Source organism: Loxodonta africana, unplaced genomic scaffold (genome assembly GCF_030014295.1).
Source record: "Loxodonta africana isolate mLoxAfr1 unplaced genomic scaffold, mLoxAfr1.hap2 scaffold_358, whole genome shotgun sequence".
Taxonomy (NCBI): Eukaryota; Metazoa; Chordata; class Mammalia; order Proboscidea; family Elephantidae; genus Loxodonta; species Loxodonta africana.
This window is the reverse complement of record NW_026975072.1, coordinates 34,878-54,171: the sequence shown is the minus strand read 5'-3', so window position 1 is coordinate 54,171 and position 19,294 is coordinate 34,878. Positions and strand designations below refer to the sequence as shown.

The 19,294-nt window shown below is 42.9% G+C and overlaps 1 pseudogene; it reads left to right on the top strand.

Annotated features, from left to right (window-relative positions):
• Positions 1 to 11,823: 11,823 nt before the first annotated feature.
• Positions 11,824 to 12,894, top strand: LOC135229541 (PC-esterase domain-containing protein 1B-like; annotated as a pseudogene).
• Positions 12,895 to 19,294: the final 6,400 nt, after the last annotated feature.

Below are 19,294 nucleotides of genomic sequence, written 5' to 3'. Positions count from 1 at the left end.
AGAAAAGGGCATCAGGATTCGATGAAGACTCATTAACTACTAGCGATATGCAGATGACACAACTATGCTAGCTGAAAGTGAAGAGCACCTGAAACACTCATAATATCAAAGACTACAGCCTTCAATATGGATTACACCTCAATTTAAAGAAAACAAAACCCTCACAAGCAGACCAGTAAGCAATGTCATGATAAAACAAGAAAAGATTGAATTTGTCAAGGATTTCATTTTACTTGGATCCACAGTCAATACCCATGGAAGCAGCTGTCAAGAAATCAAAAGAACTGTTGCACTGGGCAAATCTGTTGCAAAAGACCTCTTTAAAGTGTAAACAAGCAAATACGTCACTTTCAGGTCTAAAGTGCTCATGACCCAAGCCATGGTTTTTTCAGTCCCTCATGTACATGCGAAAGCTGGACAAAGAATAAAGAAGACTGAACTGTTGCATTTGAATTGCAGTGTTGGCAAAAAATATTGAATATACTGTGGACCCCTAGAAAAAGGAATAAATCTGCTTGGGAGAAGTAAAACACAGCCAGAATGCTCCTTAGAGGCAAGGATGCTGAGACTTCACCTCATGTACTTAGGATATGTTATGGAGGGACCAGTCCTTGAAGAAGGAAATCATATTTGGTAAAGTAGTTGTCGTTGTTAGGTGCCATCTAGTCAGTTCCAACTCATAGTGACCCTATATAAAACAGAACAAAACACTGCCTGGACCTGTGCCATCCTTACAATTTGTGTTATGCTTAAGCCCATTACTGGAGCCACTGTGTCAGTCTATCTTGTTGGGGGCCTTCCTTTCATAACAATTGTGGATAGCGTTGTAAAGTACGGGGATTTTAGAACATTTAATTTTGCTAATGTGGAACCTGTACATAGACCATAAATCAGTTCCTCAGGCAGAACAAGGGAATAGTGTGTGCTTTAAAATCAGGAAATGTATGCATCAGGGTTGTATCCTTTCACCGGACATACTCAATTTATATGCTGATCAAATAATGTGAGAAGCTGGACTATCTGAAGAAAAGTGTGCCATCAGGATTGCAAGAAGACTCATTAATAATTTGAGAGAGGCAGATGATACCGCCTTGCTTACTGAAGGCAAAGTGGACTTGAAGCACTTACTGGTAAAGATCAAAGACTACAGCCCTCAGTATGAATTACACTCCAACATAGTGAAAAGAAAAATCCTTACAATCGGGCCAACAAGCAACATCATGATAAACAGAGAAAAGGTGGAAGTTGTCAAGGATTTCATTTTACCTGGATACACCATCAGTGCCAGCAGTCAGTAAATAAAATGATGTATTGAACTGGGCAAATCTTCTGCATAAAGACCTCTTTAAAGTGTTGAATAGCAAAGGTGTTACTTTTTCGACTAAGGTGCACCTGACCCAAGCCACGGTATTTTCCATCACCTCATAGGCATTCAAAAGCTGGACAATGAATAAGGAAGTCTGAAGAAGAACTGATGCCCTTGAGTTATGGTGTTGGAGAAGAATACTGAATATACTATGAACTGCCAGAAGGATGAACAAATCTGTCTTGGGAGATGTGCAGAGTGTTCCTTGGAAGCAAGGATGGAAAAATTTCATCTCATACACTTTGGACATGTTATCGGGGGGAAGAACATCATGCTTGGTAGAGGGCCAGCAAGAAAGAAGAAGACCCTCGACCAGATGGATTAGCACAGTGTCTGCAAACAATGGATTCAAACATAGCAGCCACCTAAGGTACAGCAGCAGAGCCCACCCACCAAAGTGCTTTAGGAATAGAGACATACCTACCTCACTGGCACTTGGGGGAAGCCTGTCAGCATCCTGCCCCCCCGGAGTATGAACCCCTGCTGCTACTAGAATCTGGTGTACAAAACTATCACCAGTACTTCTCTAGGTGGAAATGTAACAGTCTGTTCCACACACTTGATGCCCCAAAATCAGATTCTACTGAAGAATAGTGAATGGACTCTTAGGTTTACATATCTGGTAACAGCCCAAACCAGCTAGTAATAGGACATAAGTGAGTCAAGGGCTACAACATTCAAGACAGCGCAATCTAGTAGCCCATCTACGTACATTGAAAGAAAACAAAACAAGATAAGACTCAGTGACCAAATATAGATTAAATCACTGCAACATCTTAGTGATGGCTCAGAGACAGCAGTCGATATCAAAACACATATAGAAGCAGACCATGATTGCTTCTACAACTCCCCAAAGTAAAGAATCAAAATCTTTTCCAAATGAAGATACAATCCTGGAATTGCCAGATACAGAATAAAAAACAAACTAATTTACAGAATTCTTCAAGACATCAGGGATGACCTCAGAAATGAAATAAGGCAATTTACAGAAAAAGCCAAGGAACACACTGATAAAGCAGTTCAAGGTCTCAAAAAGATTATTCAAGAACATAGTGGAAAAGTTAATAAGCTGCAAGAATCCATAGAGATACAGCATTCAGAAATCCAAAAGATTAACAATAAAATTACAGAATTAGACAACGCAATATGAAGTCAGAGGAGCAGACTCGAGCAATTAGAATGCAGAGTGGGAGCTCTGAAGGACCAGGGAATTGACACCAATATAGCTGGAAAAAATCAGATAAAAGAATTAAAAAAAATGAAGAAATCCTAAGAATCGTGTGGGACTCTATCAAGAAGAATAACTTGCATGGGATTGGAGTCCCAGAACGGGGAGGGATATCAGAAAACACAGAGAGAATAGTTGAAGATTTGTTGGCAGAAATCTTCCCTGACATCATGAAAGACGAAAGGATATCTATCCAAGATGCTCATCGAACCCCATTTAAGACTGATCCAAAAAGAAAATCACCAAGACATATTATCATCAAACTTGCCAAAACGAAAAATAAAGAGAAAATATTAAAAGCAGCCAGGGATAAAATAAAGGTCTCCTACAAGGGAGAATCAATAAGAATAAGTTCAGACTACTCAGCAGAAACCATGCAGGCAAGAAGGCAATGGGATGACATATACAGAGCACTGAAGGGGAAAAACTGTCAGCCAAGGATCATATATCCAGCAAAACTCTCTCTGAAATATGAAGGTGAAATTAAGACATTTACAGATAAACACAAGCTTAGAGAATTTGTAAAAACCAAACCAAAGCTACAAGAAATACTAAAGGGGGAAATTGTTTGATAAGAAAAACAATAATATCAGACACCAGCACAACACAAGGTCACAGAACAGAGCATCCTGATATCAACCCAAATAGGGAAATCACAAAAACAAATTAATATTAATTTTAAAAAGAAAAAAACACTCAAAACAGGGAATCATTGAAGTCAATATGTAAAAGATCATAATAATCTAAAAGAGGGACTAAATACAGGTGGCATAGAACTGCCATATGGTGAGGGATACAAGGCGATATAGGACAATACGAGTTAGGTTTTTACTTAGAAAAATAGGGGTAAATAGTAAGGTAACCACAAAGAGGTATAACAACTCCACAACTCAAAATAAAAACCAAGAAAAACATAACGACTCAGCAAACATAAAGTCAGATACTATGAAAAAGAGGAACACACAATTTACGAAGAAAAATGTCTCAGCACAAAAAAGTAAGTGGAAAAATGAAATTGTGAACAACACACATAAAAAGGCATCAAAATGACAGCGCTAAACACATGCTTATCTATAATTACGCTGAATGTAAATGGACTAAAGGCATCAATAAAGAGACAGAGAGTCACGGACTGGATAAAGAAACACGATCCGTCTATATGCTGCCTACAAGAGACACACTTTAGACTTAGAGACACAAACAAACTAAAACTCAAAGGATGGAAAAAATATATCAAGCAAACAATAAGCAAAAAAGAGCAGGAGTAGCGATATTAATTTCTGACAAAATAGACTTTAACGTTAAATCCACCACAAAGGATAAAGAAGGACACTACATAATGATAAAAGGAAAAATTGCCCAGGAAGATAAAACCATATTAAATATTTATACACCCAATGACAGGGCTGCAAGATACATAAAACAAACTTTTTCAGAACTGAAAAGTGAGATAGACACCTCCACAATTATACTAGGAGACTTTGACACACCACTTTTGGAGAAGGACAGGACATCCAGTTAGAAGCTCAATAAAGACACGGAAGACCTAATTACAACAATCAACCAACTTGACCTCATTGACTTATACAGAACACTCCACCCAACTGCTGCAAAGTATACTTTTTTTTCTAGTGCACATGGAACATTCTCTAGAATAGACCACATATTAGGTTTTAAAACAAACATTTGCAGAATCCAAAACATTCAAATATTACAAAGCATCTTTTCAGACCACAAGGCCATAAAAGTGGAAATCAATAACGCAAAAATTATGGAAAAGAAATCAAATACTTGGAAACTGAACAATAACCTGCTCAAAAAAGACTGGGTTATAGAAGACATTAAGGAGGGAATAAAGAAATTCTTAGAAAGCAACAAGAAGGAAAATACTTCCTATCAAAACCTCTGGGACACAGCAAAACCAGTGCTCAGAGGTCAATTTGTAATGATAAATGCACACATACTAAAAGAAGAAAGAGCCAAAATCAGAGAACTGTCCCTACAATTTGAACAAATAGAAAGTGAGCAACAAAAGAATCCATCGGGCACCAGAAGAAAACAAATAATAAAAATTAGAGCTGAACTAAATGAATTCGAGAACAGAAAAACAATTGAAAGAATTAACAAAGCCAAAACTGGTTCTTTGAAAAAATTAACAAAATTGATAAATCATTGGCCAGACTGACTAAAGAAATACAGGAAAGGAAACAAATAACCCAAATAAGAAACGAGATGGGTCACATCACAACAGACCCAACTGAAATTAAAAGAATCATGTCAGATTATTGCGAAAAAGTACACTCTAACAAGTTTGCAAACCCAGAATAAATGGATGAATTCTTAGAAAAAACTACCTACCTAAACTAACACAATCAGAAGAACAACTAAATAGACCCATACCAAAAATGAGATTGAAACAGTAATCAAAAAACTCCCAACAAAAAAAAAACCCTGGCCCGGATGGCTTCACTGCAGAGTTCTACCAAACTTTCAGAGAAGAGTTAACACCACTACTACTAAAGGTATTTCAAAGCATAGAAAATGATGGAATATTGCCTAGCTCATTCTATGAAGCCACTATATCCCTGATTCCAAAGCCAGGTAAAGACATCACAAAAAAAGAAAATTACAGACCTATATCCCTCATGAACATAGATGCAAAAATCCTCAACAAAATTCTAGCCAATAGAATTCAACAACATATCAAAAAAATAATCCACCACGACCAAGTGGGATTTATACCAGGTATGCAAGGCTGGTTTAATATTCGAAAAGCCATTAATGTAATCCACCACACAAATAAAACAAAAGACAAAAACCACATGGTCTTATCAATTGATGCAGAAAAAGCATTTGACAAAGTCCAACACTCTTTTATGATAAAAACTCTCAGCAAAATAGGAATTGAAGGAAAATTCCTCAACATAATAAAGGGCATCTATACAAAGCCAACAGCCAACATCACTCTAAATGGAGAGAGCCTGAAAGCATTTCCCTTGAGAACGGGAACCAGACAAGGATGCCCTTTATCACCGCTCTTATTCAACATCGTACTTGAAGTCCTAGCCAGGGCAATTAGGCTAGACAAAGAAATAAAGGGTATCCGGATTGGCAAGGAGGAAGTAAAGTTATCACTATTTGCAGATGACATGATTTTATACACAGAAAACCCTAAGGCATCCTCCAGAAAACTACTGAAACTCGTAGAAGAGTTTGGGAGAGTCTCAGGTTATAAGATAAACATACAAAAATCACTTGGATTCCTCTACATCAACAAAAAGAACATCGAAGAGGAAATCACCAAATCAGTACCATTCACAGTAGCCCCGAAGAAGATAAAATACTTAGGAATAAACCTTACCAAAGATGTAAAAGACCTATATAAAGAAAACTACAAGTACTACTACAAGAAACTGAAAAGGACCTAGTTAAGTGGAAAAACATACCTTGCTCATGGATAGTTAACATAGTAAAAATGTCTATTTTACCAAAACCCATCTATACATACAATGCACTTCCGATCCAAATTCCAATGACATTTTTTAATGTGATGGAGAAACAAATCACCAACTTCATATGGAAGGGAAAGAAGCCTCAGATAAGCAAAGCATTACTGAAAAAGAAGAAGAAAGTGGGAGGCCTCATTCTACCTGATTTTAGAACCTATTATACAGCCACAGTAGTCAAAACAGCCTGGTATTGGTACAACAACAGGCACATAAACCAATGAAACAGAACTGAGAACCCAGATATAAATCCATCCACATATGAGCAGCTGATATTTGACAAAGGGCCAGTGTCAGTTAATTGGGGAAAAGATAGTCTTTTTAACAAATGGTGCTGGCATATCCATTTGCAAAAAAATGAAACAGGACCCATACCTCACACCATGCACAAAAACTAACTCCAAGTGGATCAAAGACCTAAACTAAAGATTAAACAATAAAGATCATGGAAGAAAAAATAGGGACAACTTTAGGAGCCCTAATACAAGGCATAAACAGAATACAAAACATTACCAAAAATGACGAAGAGAAACCAGATAACTGGGAGCTCCTAAAAATCAAACACCTATGCTCATCTGAAGAGTTCACTAAAAGATTAAAAAGACCACCTACAGATTGGGAAAGAATTTTCAGCTACGACATCTCTGACCAGCGCCTGATCTCTAAAATCTGTATGATTCTGTTAAAACTCAACCACAAAAACACAAACAACCCAATCAAGAAGTGGGCAAAGGATATGAACACACACTTCACTAAAGAAGATATGCAGGCAGCTAACCGATACATGAGAAAATGCTCTCGCTCATTAGCCATTAGAGAAATGCAAATTCAAACTATGATGCGATTCTATCGCACTCCAACAGGGCTGGCATTAATCCAAAAAACACAAAATAATAAATGTTGGAGAGGCTGCAGAGAGATTGGAACTCTTATACACTGCTGGTGGGAATGTAAAATGGTACAACCACTTTGGAAATCTATCTAACGTTTTCTTAAACAGTTAGAAATAGAACTACCATACAACCCAGAAATCCCGCTCCTCGAAATATACCCTAGAGAACTAAGAGCCTTCACACAAACAGATATATGCACACCCATGTTTATTGCAGCTCTGTTTACAATAGCAAAAAGCTGGAAGCAACCAAGGTGTCCCATTAACGGATGAATGGTTAAATAAATTGTGGTATATTCACACAATGGAATACTACACATTAATAAAGAACCATGACGAATCTGTGAAACATTTCATAACGTGGGGGAACCTGGAAGGCATTATGCTGAGCGAAATTAGTCAGAGGCAAAAGGACAAATATTGTATAAGACCACTATTATAAGATCTTGAGAAATAGTATAAACTGAGAAGAACACATACTCTTGTGGTTACAAGGTGAGGAGGGAGGGAGGGTGGGAGAGGGTTATTTACTGATTAGTTAGCAGATAAGAACTACTTTAGGTGAAGGGAAGGACAATACTCAATACACGGAAGGTCAGCTCAACTGGACTGGACCCAAAACAAAGAAGTTTCTGAGATAAACTGATTGCTTCAAACATCAGTGGAGCATGGCGGGGGTCTGGGGACTATGGCTTAAGGGGACTTCTAAGACAATTGGCAAAATAATTCTATTATGAAAACATTCAGCATCCCACTTTGAAATGTGGTGTCTGGGGTCTTAAGTGCTAACAAGTGGCCATCTAAGATGCATCAATTGGTCTCAACCCATTAGAATCAAACGAGAATGAAGAACACCAAGGTCACAAGATAACCATGAGCCCAAGAGACAGAAAGGGCCACATGAACCAGAGACTTACATCATCCTGAGACCAGATGAACTAGATGGTGCCCGGCCACAACCGATGACTGCCCTGACAGGGAGTACAACAGAGAACCCCTGAGGGAGCAGGAGATGAGTGGGATGCAGACCCCAAATTCTCATAAAAAGACCAGACTTAATGGTCTGATTAAGACTAGAGGAATCCCAGCTGTCATGGTCCCCAAACCTTCTGTTGGCCCAGAATAGGAACCATTCCCGAAGACAACTTATCAGACATGGAAGGGACTGGACAATGGGTTGGAGAGAGATGGTGGCTAAGAGTGAGCTACTTGTATCAGATGGACACTTGAGACTGTGTTGGCATCTCCTGTCTGCAGGGGAGATAGGAGGGTAGAGAGGGTTAGAAACTGGCAAAATTGTCACAAAAGGAGAGACTGGAAGGGCTGACTCATTAGGTGGAGAGTAAGTGGGAGTATGGAATAAGGTGTATATAAGCTTATATGTGACAGACTGACTTGATTTGTAAATGTTCACGTAAAGCTCAATAAAAATTATTAAAAAAAACATAGCAGCCATTTTGAGGATGGCGCAGGGACAGGCAGTGTCTCATTCTGCTGTACACAGAGTCACTATGAGTCAGAATGGACTAAACAGCACCAAACAACAACAACAAAGATGGTAGCGTGGATACATATCCTGTTATGTAATCTTCAAAGAGTATTACAATCAGACAGCTAGAAAACTTATCTAAGGGAAAATAAGAGGCCAAAGTTCATACCAGCAGGAGCCTGCATTAATATCATAGCAAGAAACAGGTCATGGTTATTGCAGCCAGGAAATTAGCATCTATATCCAACTGAAGAAGAACTCAAGATATGTGTACTTGGAAACTAAATCCACATCCCAATAGGAACCCTGGTGGCACAGTGTCTAAGAGTTACAGCTGCTAACCAAAAGGTCAGCAGTTCAAATCCACCAAACGCTCCTTTGAAAACCATGTGGCAGTTCTACTCCTTCCTATAGAGTTGCTGTGCATCAGAAACCACTTGATGGCAATAGTAATGGGCAGCAGTAAATACGGCATATTTATTACAGTCAAGAGGTTAGCATGCATACCCAAAGAAAAACACGATGGGTTAAAACAAGCTCTAAGACTAAATATTTACCTAGAATATAGTAATAATATTGAAGTCAAGGTCATTACAGCCATAAAGTTAGCACTTATAGCCAAAGAAATAAGAGGTCAGAATTAATAAAACCTGGAATTCATCCAAATCCTAACATAAAGTGAGGGGCACAATGTTACAACCTCCATATACAAGGAGAAAGGAGGTTAGGGTTCAAAGAATCATGAGCCCAAAATCATATTTTAATAAGAGATACATTATGCTTCTTAAAGCCAGGAAGCTACATTCACATACTACTTAAGAGAAGATCAGGGTTCATAAAGCCCTGGTCTGACTCAAATTGTGCTAAGAATTGTGTTATGTTTCCTACAAGCAGGTAAGTAGCAACCACGTTCATGGACAAAAACAGATTAGGGTTCATAAAGCTAACAGCCTACATCCATATTTTAGTGAAAATGGTCCATGGTTCTCATGGCCAGGGAGCTAGAATCCATATCCTATGAAACGTAAAGACAGAGTTTAAAGAATGCAAATCCGAGTAAAAACCTGAAACTGGATCTGAGTATTAAACAGGCCGTGGTTGTTAGAGTCAAGAAACTCCTATGTTGGGAGACTGAAGGTCAGGGTTCATTGAGCCAGAAAAATGCATCCATAAAACATAGCCAAGGGAAAAGGGGGCCACAGTAAGTACAGCCAGATAGGTAGTATTCATATTCATGATTAAAGATGGTCAGAGTCCATATGAAAGGAAATTTGCCTTAATAACCTACTTAAAAAAAGATACATGGCTTGTGAGGCCTGGAAATTAGCATCTATACCCAGAGAAACATGAAGGCAGGATTCATAAAGAAGAGCTTTAACGTATGTACTAGTGAGAAAAGGGTCATTTAAACACAGCTAGAAAGGGAATATCCATAACCTTAAAACAATATCTATGTCTTTACTAAGATATTGACATAATAGTAAAGATTATGTCATGGTTGTTACAAAAAGGAAGTTAGCAACCATATCCAAAGGAAAAAGAATAACAAAAAAGATCAGGTTTCACAGAGCCAGGAGCTTGACCCATATTCTGGTAATGAAATAGTCAAAGGCAGTATGGTTAGAAAGCTAGCATCCTATTCAAGCAGACAAGAGGCCAGGGTTCACAGAGCTTGTTACATGCACATATTTTTTTAATAAGGAATATGACGTGAGTGTTACAGCCAGAATCTGCTAATAGAGAAGTTCATGATTCACAGAGCCAAGAGACTAAATCAACACCCTATGAAGTAATGGGGCATGGTTGTTACAGAACCATGCCCCATACTGGCATCTATATTAAAGAGAGGGAAGGGAAGGGTTCTTTTATCAAAGTTGATGTCAATATCCTGTTGAGAATTAGGCCTTGGATTTCAGCCAGGAATCCAGCACCAGTATGTAAAAACAAACAGTTGTATGTAAGGGATAAGGAAATCATGCTACATCTTAGTAAGAATTAGGAATGGTGCTTTCAGCCAGGACGTCAACATTTATATTCAATGGAGAGGAAGTCATTGTACGTGGAGCAAGTACTGACCATTGTACATGGAGCAAGTACTGACCAGTACATCTGGCTCATAGCAACCCCAGATATTGCAGAGTAGTAATGTACTCCACAGGTTTTTTTGTTTTCTAAGTTTATGCCCTTTGGGAAGTAGATAGCCAGAACTTTCACTTGAGGGGCCTCTATGTGGACTCAAACTGTCAATCGTTCTGTTAGCAGTCATATGTTTAATGGTTTGGGCCACCCAGAAGATAGTGTCATAATTTAAGGAGTGAGCATGTTAAAATTAACAGATCTAATGGCTGGTGGAGCCACTGTGGAAAAGGGTCTGAGCATTTCCCAAAGCAACGATTGTTCTACCACCACACCAGCAGACAAGTGCAGCTCAGGGCTTTTACTGAGAGCTGGAGCTCTCTTTTTGCACAAGTCCACCTACAAAAGTGTAATAGGAGCCTAATTTGTAAGAGCCAGAAGTTGCATACTAAGCTTACCCTGCTTGAACCACACCAGAGGCCGTTTGTTAGTGCAAAAAGGTGGTGGACGGCAGGAGTTCTACACTGGACACCCCGGGGGGATCCCCAGAGAAGCAGAATGACTGCCCAGAAGGTGGTGCCCAGGAAGGGTAAAACGTCCACCTACGTTACATACCGTAGGGTTCCTTTGCATCGATTCTCCAAAGGGCAATGCTGGATAAATGCAGAGGAGCTGTGTGGTGGCCAGGCCTCAGCTCAGGAGCACTGGGTGTGCAGATGGAAGTGTGAAGGGTGGACTGCTTGGGGATACCATCATGGCCAGTACCTTGTGGGTATGGATTCCCACACCCCGGTTGTAACACTGTGTTAGAAGGGGTCTCCAGACTTTACCCTGGGACAAAGACAGTGATCAGGTCATGGGATGTGTTCTTGTCATTTCTCAGGAGGGCTAGGGTACTCACAATGGGATTGGGAAGAGAGAGACAAAACGAAAACAAAGACGAAAGCACCGTGGAACTAAGATGAGTATGTTTTCCTGAGTATTCTCGCCTACACTGCCTGGAAATCCTGGGTGTGGATCCACCACCGACTGGGCCACGACCCTGGAAGTGGCCTGGTTCTCCCAGTGGACAGACCTTGTCCCAGTGCCTGGAGCACAGGTGGTGGCTGAGGCGGAAACAGCCTACAACCATCCAGACCAACAGCATCAGTGTCAGCACCGCTGCCCTCCACCAAGGGGAGCCAAGCCGGGTACGGGGGCAGGGCCGTGGGTTCAGAGGTCACACCGTGGGCCTAAGGATTGGCAGAACGCTTTCAGGGCCCCGGACGCTGCCCCCTTTCTCCTCCCCGTCCAGGCCCAGGCCAGTCCAGCGGCATTAAACAGCCCCCGTCTGCCCGCCCGGCCGCCCCACAACCGCCAGCCAGCCAGCCTGCCTGCCTTCTCTCCGTCTCTGGCAGCAGCCCCTCAGCCCTCGGTCCAGAGCTCTTTCGGGACCCGCCCTGAGGGAAGGCAGGAGCTAGGCCACCTTCACCCAGCCACCATGGTCCACGTGAGGGCGTCCGAAGTCCGGCAGCTGCGGCACAACAAGTTCGTGGTCGTCATCGGGGACTCGGTGCAGAGGGCCGTGTACAAGGACCTGGTGCTCCTGCTGCAGAAGGACTGCCTGCTCTCAAGCAGTCCCCTGAAGGCCAAGGGCCAGATGAGCTTCGAGCAGGACAGGCTGCTGCACGGCGGCTGGTGGGGCCGTATGCACAACGGGACCCACTACCGCGAAGTCCGCGAGTTCTGCTCCAAACACCACCTTGTGCGCTTCTACTTCCTCACGCGCGCCTACTCCCGGTACGTGGAGAAAGTCCTGCTGGAGCTGCTGAGGGGCGAGCACGGCCCAGACGCGGTCATCATGAACTCCTGCCTCTGGGACCTGTCCAGGTATGGCCAGGATTCCATGTGGAGCTACAGGAGGAACCTGGAGACCCTGTTCTGGTGCCTTCGCTAGGTCCTGCCCGAGTCCTCTCTCGTGGTGTGGAACACTGCCATGCCAATGGCTGAGACAGTCTCGGGGGGTTTCCTCCCGCCTGAGGGCATGCCCCCGACCTCGTGCCTGCGGGATGATGTGGTGGAGGCCAACTTCTACAGCGCCGCTGAGGCCAGCAGGCTCCGCTTCGACGTGCTGGACTTGAATTTCCACTTCCGGCACTCCGGCAGCACAGGCAGGCAGATGGCGTGCACTGGAACCAACACGCTCATCGAAGGCTCTCGCAGCTGCTGCTGGCCCACCTGGGCGACATCTCGGGCGTGGACCTGCCCTGCGACAACCCGGTGGGCAGGTGGATCTGGGAAGGCCCTGGGAGCCGTCTCAGAGGGCCCGCGGGCGACAGACTGCTGCACCACCACTGAGGTGAATCCAGTGAGGTAGGCCCCGCCTCGACGCCCGCCTAGACCCGCGTGCCCTATCGCTTAGTCGCAGAGACCCCCTATTTCCCTGCCCCAGGTTCCCAGGTGCTTCCGGCGAAACCTCCATGGCTCCAGTTTGCCCTGGAACCAATCCCTGCAGCGCCAGCCATGCTCTGGCGACCCCTCTGCACTGCACGCTAGGTATGGCGAGGAAGCAAACCTGACAGCTGGCCGGCTGCCCCGCAACGCCGGAATACATACGGCCTCTGATTAGCACCAGCGCCGCGTGGTTCACCGGGCTTCTCCGCCTTACCCTCCAGGTACCCCCCGCAGAGCCACAGAGGTGCAGGGGGACGGACCGCAGCCACCAGTATGACCAGTGCCAAGACTTCGGTAACCACCCCCCCACGTAGGTCGTCCTCTCCCCTTTGAACCCTTGCCTGGGGGATGGCCTAGGCATGCAGGTCTGGAACACCTCCAGCCACCCCTCCACCCCTCTCAGCAAGGACAAGCCTTACTCGCTGCGAGTTGGGGAAAGGAACAGATATCAGACGTGCACCCTCACGGTTGTCTCCTCCTTGCCTTGATGCACAAACTAACTGCGAATTAAAAAAGTGCGTTCAGAAACACAGTGTCTGTCTCTGCGAAGGCCTTGTGGGGCTGCGCCCTGGCAGTGTGTCCATAATGGATCAGTGTAGCCTGTCACTCCCATTATGTTCTGGGTGCCTTTCGGGGCAAGGAGCAGGGCGCCCAGACGCCTCCTCGGGGGCTTCTGCTGCTTTCAGGGCCAAAGGGATAATCAGGAGAAATCCATTCCTTCCAATTACCTGTAGTTTCTGTAGAAGAGTTATTTGTTCAGAAAAGCCCCGAGGTTGAGCTGCGCTTCACCACTTAGCAAGATCCAATGCTCAATTCAGCGAGCTGAAATTAAGTGCCTCTCAGGCCTCTCAGGGCTGGTGTAAAAACAAGCCTCCCAGACCTTTTTCTATACTATTAAAGTGAATTAATTTATTTGCACACACTTGGGAGACTCTGAGAGCTTTTCCAGAGGTCGGGGGTTTCCTTGGCAGAGGAACCAGCTTCTCTTTCCTCATATGAGGAACAATGCGCCTTAAAGACAAACGGGGATGGAAGGTAGCCAGGGAGGAGGTGGGAATCAGAGTGATCTCAAGCATGCTAAGAATGAATGAGCAAATCCAGGGCTGGTTACGGAAAAGGAGAAATGACACATTTTGGGCTTGAAATGATTTAAAGTATTGTTAAAGGAGGTGTCAAAAGTTTGGTGTAAGAACCCCTACAGTACGTCAAACTGACAGACATGTGGGGGGAGCCAAGCATGCGCATATGCTTATATACAGAGCCCTGGTGGGGCCCTGGGTAAGCATTGCGCTGCTAACCAAAAGGTGGGCGGTTCACATCCACCAGCCCCTCCTTGGAAAACCTATGGGGCAGTTCTACTCCGTCCTATAGGGCTGCTATGAGTTCAAACTAACTCAACGGCACCTAACAACAATGACAGACATAAACATACATAGATAGATTTATATATATATATATATATATACACACACACACACACACATATACAAAAAAGGAAAAAAAATCCACTGCTGTTGAGTCAATTCTAATTCATAGTGACTTGAGAGGATTTCCAAGAATGTAAATCTTTACAGAAGCAGACTGCTGCACCTTTCTCCCAAGGAGCTGCTGGTGCTTTCAAACTGCCGACCTTTCATTTAGCAGTTGAGTGCTTTAACCACTGTGCCACCAGGGCTCCTTATACATATACACACACATATATATATACACACGTACATAAAATATACATGCATACAAATGTATATCCTGTCGTGTCACGCAGGAACTCCACCTATGTCACCTAAAAAAACAGAAACAGTTGCCAGTTGACACTGACTCGTGGCAAACCCAGGGTAGAACTGCCCCACAGTGTTTTCTTGGCTGTAACCTTCTTGGAAGCAGAGTGCCGGGCCTTTCTTCCACAGCAGTGCTGCGTGGGCTTGAACCACAAACCTTTAGGTTGTGCCAGAAGGAAACTTTGAAACTTTAATCCAAACTTGCATTAAAAAAAATTCATGTAATTCTATTGTTATTGGAAAAAAAAATTCTTTAGAAACAAAGAATTGCATTGATAAAAGCATCTTGAGAATGTAGGGTCTATTCTGATCATTGTTCTTCTGAGCAAGGTGGGAAGAGAAGGTGAGAGAATGTTCTGTCTACAACCACAGGAATACAGTGAACGAGCAGCCCTCTCGGGTGGCCAGGGAGCCGGGGGCCACAATTGTATTTAAGTCTGTATAAGAACTGTCTCTTTTTTCCTTTTACAGACATTTACTTTCCTCTTTTCTCAAAAAGTCTCCTAGATATGCCATTCCTAATGGCAACATTTTTATTTCACCTCTCAGGAACACAGCCTCTAACCGTGAAGCCCATCATAATGAAAAATCTCGCAAAACATGTCTGCAGCAGGTGATATGCTTTTCTTCATTTTGGCTGTAGAATTTTTCTACAGGAAATTGAATTTGCTCACTTAGAATTAAAATGACCCTGCAGATCATGTTTAATTTTTCCAGCATGGATAAACCCAGCCTCTGTCTCTTTCCTCTGTCTCTCTCTCTCCCTATCTATATGCACAGACACACACACACACACACTCCAGACTTACATATAAGTTTCCTTATTGGTCAGACATTTTCAAAGTCTTTGAATCTTGCTTTCCCTGTGTAGATGGCTCTAGCAGATTCTAAAGCAACCAGGCCTTCCTGCATTGCTAGCGGGAGTGTAAAATGCTACAGCCACTGTGCAAGAACAGTTTTGGCCGTGCCTCAAAAAGTTAAACATATGATGACCCCAAGATCCAGCAAACCCAGTCCTAGGCATGCACCCAGAAGAAGCCAAAACAAGAATGCAAACAGAACCCTGTAAACCAATGTTCACTACAGAGCTTTTCATAATAGCCGAAAGACAGAACTGCCTAAGTGTTCATCAACAGATGAATGGATAATCAAAATGTAGTCTCCCCTGCCCTTGCTGGCCCTCTACTTCACCAAACATGATGTCCTTCTCCAACAATTGACCCCTTCTGATGACGTGTCCAAGGCAAGCAAATTGGACAATGTTCTGTGTTGATCTATATGGTTTTCACTGGTTCATTTTCGGAAGTAGATGGCCAGGCCTTTCTTCCTAGTCTGTCTTAGTCTGGAAGCTCTACCAAAATCTATCCACCATGGGTGGCCCTGCTGGTATTTGAAATACTAGTGGCATAGCTTCCAGCATTTCAGTAACACCCAAGCCACTACATTAGGACAGACTGATAGATGGGTAGTAGACTGTTCTCTACACACATCCTTCCTCAGACTATACTACCTATTCACGACCTTCAAGCAGTTCCTTTGTTAGTCTCTCTGAGTGATTTTGTTCTTCCCCTTGGCATGTTCTTGAGAACCTTCTGCTCTCTCGTCTAGACCCATTACATGCTCCCCCTTCCAGGACACCTTTCTGACCGTCCCCAGGAGATTTAGCAGCATTGTAGATGGCACGCTTGTATTCCAGGTGGCATGCACTGTACATTTGGAAAGCCTAGCTCCCCTGCTAGACTTTTACCCCTTCCTGTTTATTTCTGTACAGTCTTCTAGTGCATCCCAGAATATGGTAGGCTCTGAGTCAAGGTTTGTAGAATGAAGAATTATTAATACAAATTAAATAGCAGACTGATGATAAATCATGCTGTTGAATGTCAGTAGTGAAAAGCTTACATAATTATTATGCTTGGTAACCTTGATGGCGTAGTGGTTAAGAGCTGCAGCTGCTAACCAAAATGTTGGCAGTTTGAATCCTTAGGGTCGCTATGAGTGGAATTGACTGGACTGCAACAGGTTTGGTTTCTTTTTGGCAGTGAAGGACCTCTGGAGGCATAACAGTTAAGCACTCGGCTGCTAACAAAAAGGTTGGCAGTTCAAACTCACCATGTGGCTACAAGGGAGAAAGGCCTAGCTATCTGCTCCTGTGAAAAAAAAAGAAGACGATTGTTATTCGGTGCCATCGAAGCACCTCGGACTCATAGCGACCCTATGTGCAACAGAAAGAAACACTGCCAGTCCTGCGCCATCCTCACAAACGTTGTTATGCTTGAGTCCATTGTTGTAGCCACTGTGTTAATCCATCTTGTTGAGGACTTTCCTCTCTTTCACTGACCCTCTACCTTACAAAACACGTCCTTCTCCAGGCACTGGCCCCTCCTGATAATATCTCCAAAGGAAAGATGACAACCTAGGAACCCCAAAAAAAAAGGAAACCCAATAGGGCAGTTGTATTCTCTCACATGGGGTTCCTGTGAGTTGGAATCAACTCCAAAGCACCCAATAACAACAGCTTAGCAGTGAACCAAAAGTTGAGCACTTTTCTTTGGGGCTAAAGGATCCTGTTGAGAACAAAAGCAGAAAAAGACAATGAAATTTAAATATTGATGGGGCATTAACTGGCTGAGCCTAAGCAGGCAGAAGAGGACTGGCTGAGAGAAGCACAAGGCAACCCCAGGGGGGAGTAAAAATCAACCCTCCAGTCTGTAGAGGTAGAGCTAATTTTCTGTAAGTGATACTGTGAGTTACAATATCAACGGTAAGCACAAAGAGCTTCCACTAGAGTCTTGGACCTTTGAGGATGGGGGAGATTTATGACGTACTCTAAGGTGAAGGCTCTGTGGGTAAATTAGGTCTGGAAATTGTCCTCGGATGTCACCCTGGCTGGTTTTGAGTTGGGTCTTTGACAAAAGTAGTACTTTATCCAGAAGAGTTGCTTACAAGGGCAATAAAAACCATTTGAAATAACTCCAGGTCAGTTCTCTAAATTGGCCTTTCGTAACCTTCCTACCAGCTTAAAGTTCCAGGAGGAAATGTTGACATTTCCAGCATTGAACTAAGAGAATCTCAGCTCCCTCAATAGTTTACCAATTAATTTGTTACTTCAAGGGCTTCATAGGAGTCTCTGAGTGGTGCAAATGTTTACATTCCTGACTAGTGGCCGAAAGGTTGGTGGTTCAAACCAACCCAGAGGTGCCTTGGAAGAAAGACCTGGCAATCTGCCTCTAGAAGTTCACAGCCATTGAAAACCCTTTGGAGGCCAGTTCTTCACCATGATTTGGAATGATCTGAGGGCAACTAACAACAAGAAGGGCTTCATAAACTGTGCAAGCTGGGTATTATCATTATTGTTGTCATAACAAATTAAAAAAAAAATTTTTTTTAAATTACCACCCACTTAATGGCTCCAAGTGGAGTCCTTGAGTGGAGCAAATGGTTAAGCATTCAGCTGGTAACACAAAGGTGGGAAATTCAAGCCTACTCAGAGGTGCCATGAAATAATGGCTTGGTGATCTACTTCTGAAAAACCAGCCACTGAAAACTCTATGGAGCACAGTTCTACTCTGACACACATGGGGAGCCATGAGTCAGAATCCACTGGAAAGCAAAAAGTTTTGATATTTTTTTTGATTCCTAATATCTGTGGAGTCCCTGGATGGTTTAAACAGCTAAGGAAGTTGGATGCTAAACCAAAGGCTGGAGATTTGAGTCCACCCAGAGGAACCTAGAAAAAAGGACTGGTAATCTACTTCTGAAAAATCAGCCACTGAAAACCCTACAGAGCCCAGTTCTACTCTGACACACATGGGGTCACCATGAGTCAGGCTCGACTCCAGGGCAACTGGTTTGGTTTTTGTTTTTAGAGGTTACCTTAGTTATCTAGTGCTGCTATGAGAGAAATGCTACAAGAAGATGGTTTTAACAAAGAGAAGTTTATTCTCTCACAGTCTAGTAAGGTATAAATTCAAATTCAGGACATTAGCTCCAGGGGAAGGTTTTCTCTCTCTGTAGGCTCTGGTGGAAGGTACTTCTCATCAATCTTCTCCTGGTCTTGGAGCTTCTTATCACAGTAACCCCGGGTCCAGAGGATGCACTCTACTACCACCTTTGCTTTCTTGGTGGTATGACTCTCTGCTCAATTCTCTCTTTTATATCTCAAAGGAGATCGACTCAAGACACAACCTCATCTTATAGATTGAGTCCAGCCTCACTATAGTAACTGCCTCTAATCGTGCCTCATTAATATCATAGAGGTAGGATTTACAACACATTGGAGAATCACATCAGATGACAAAATGATGGACAATCACATAATACAGGGAACCATGGTGTAGCCACGTTGACACATATTTTGGGGGAGCATCACAATCAACACCCATGGAAGCAGCAGTCCAGAAATCAAACGATCAAATGATGCATTGCATTGGGCAAATCTGCTGCAAAAGATCTCTTTAAAGTGCTAAAAAGCAAAGACATCAATTTGAGGGCTAAGGTATACCTGACCCAAGCCATGGTATTTCAATATA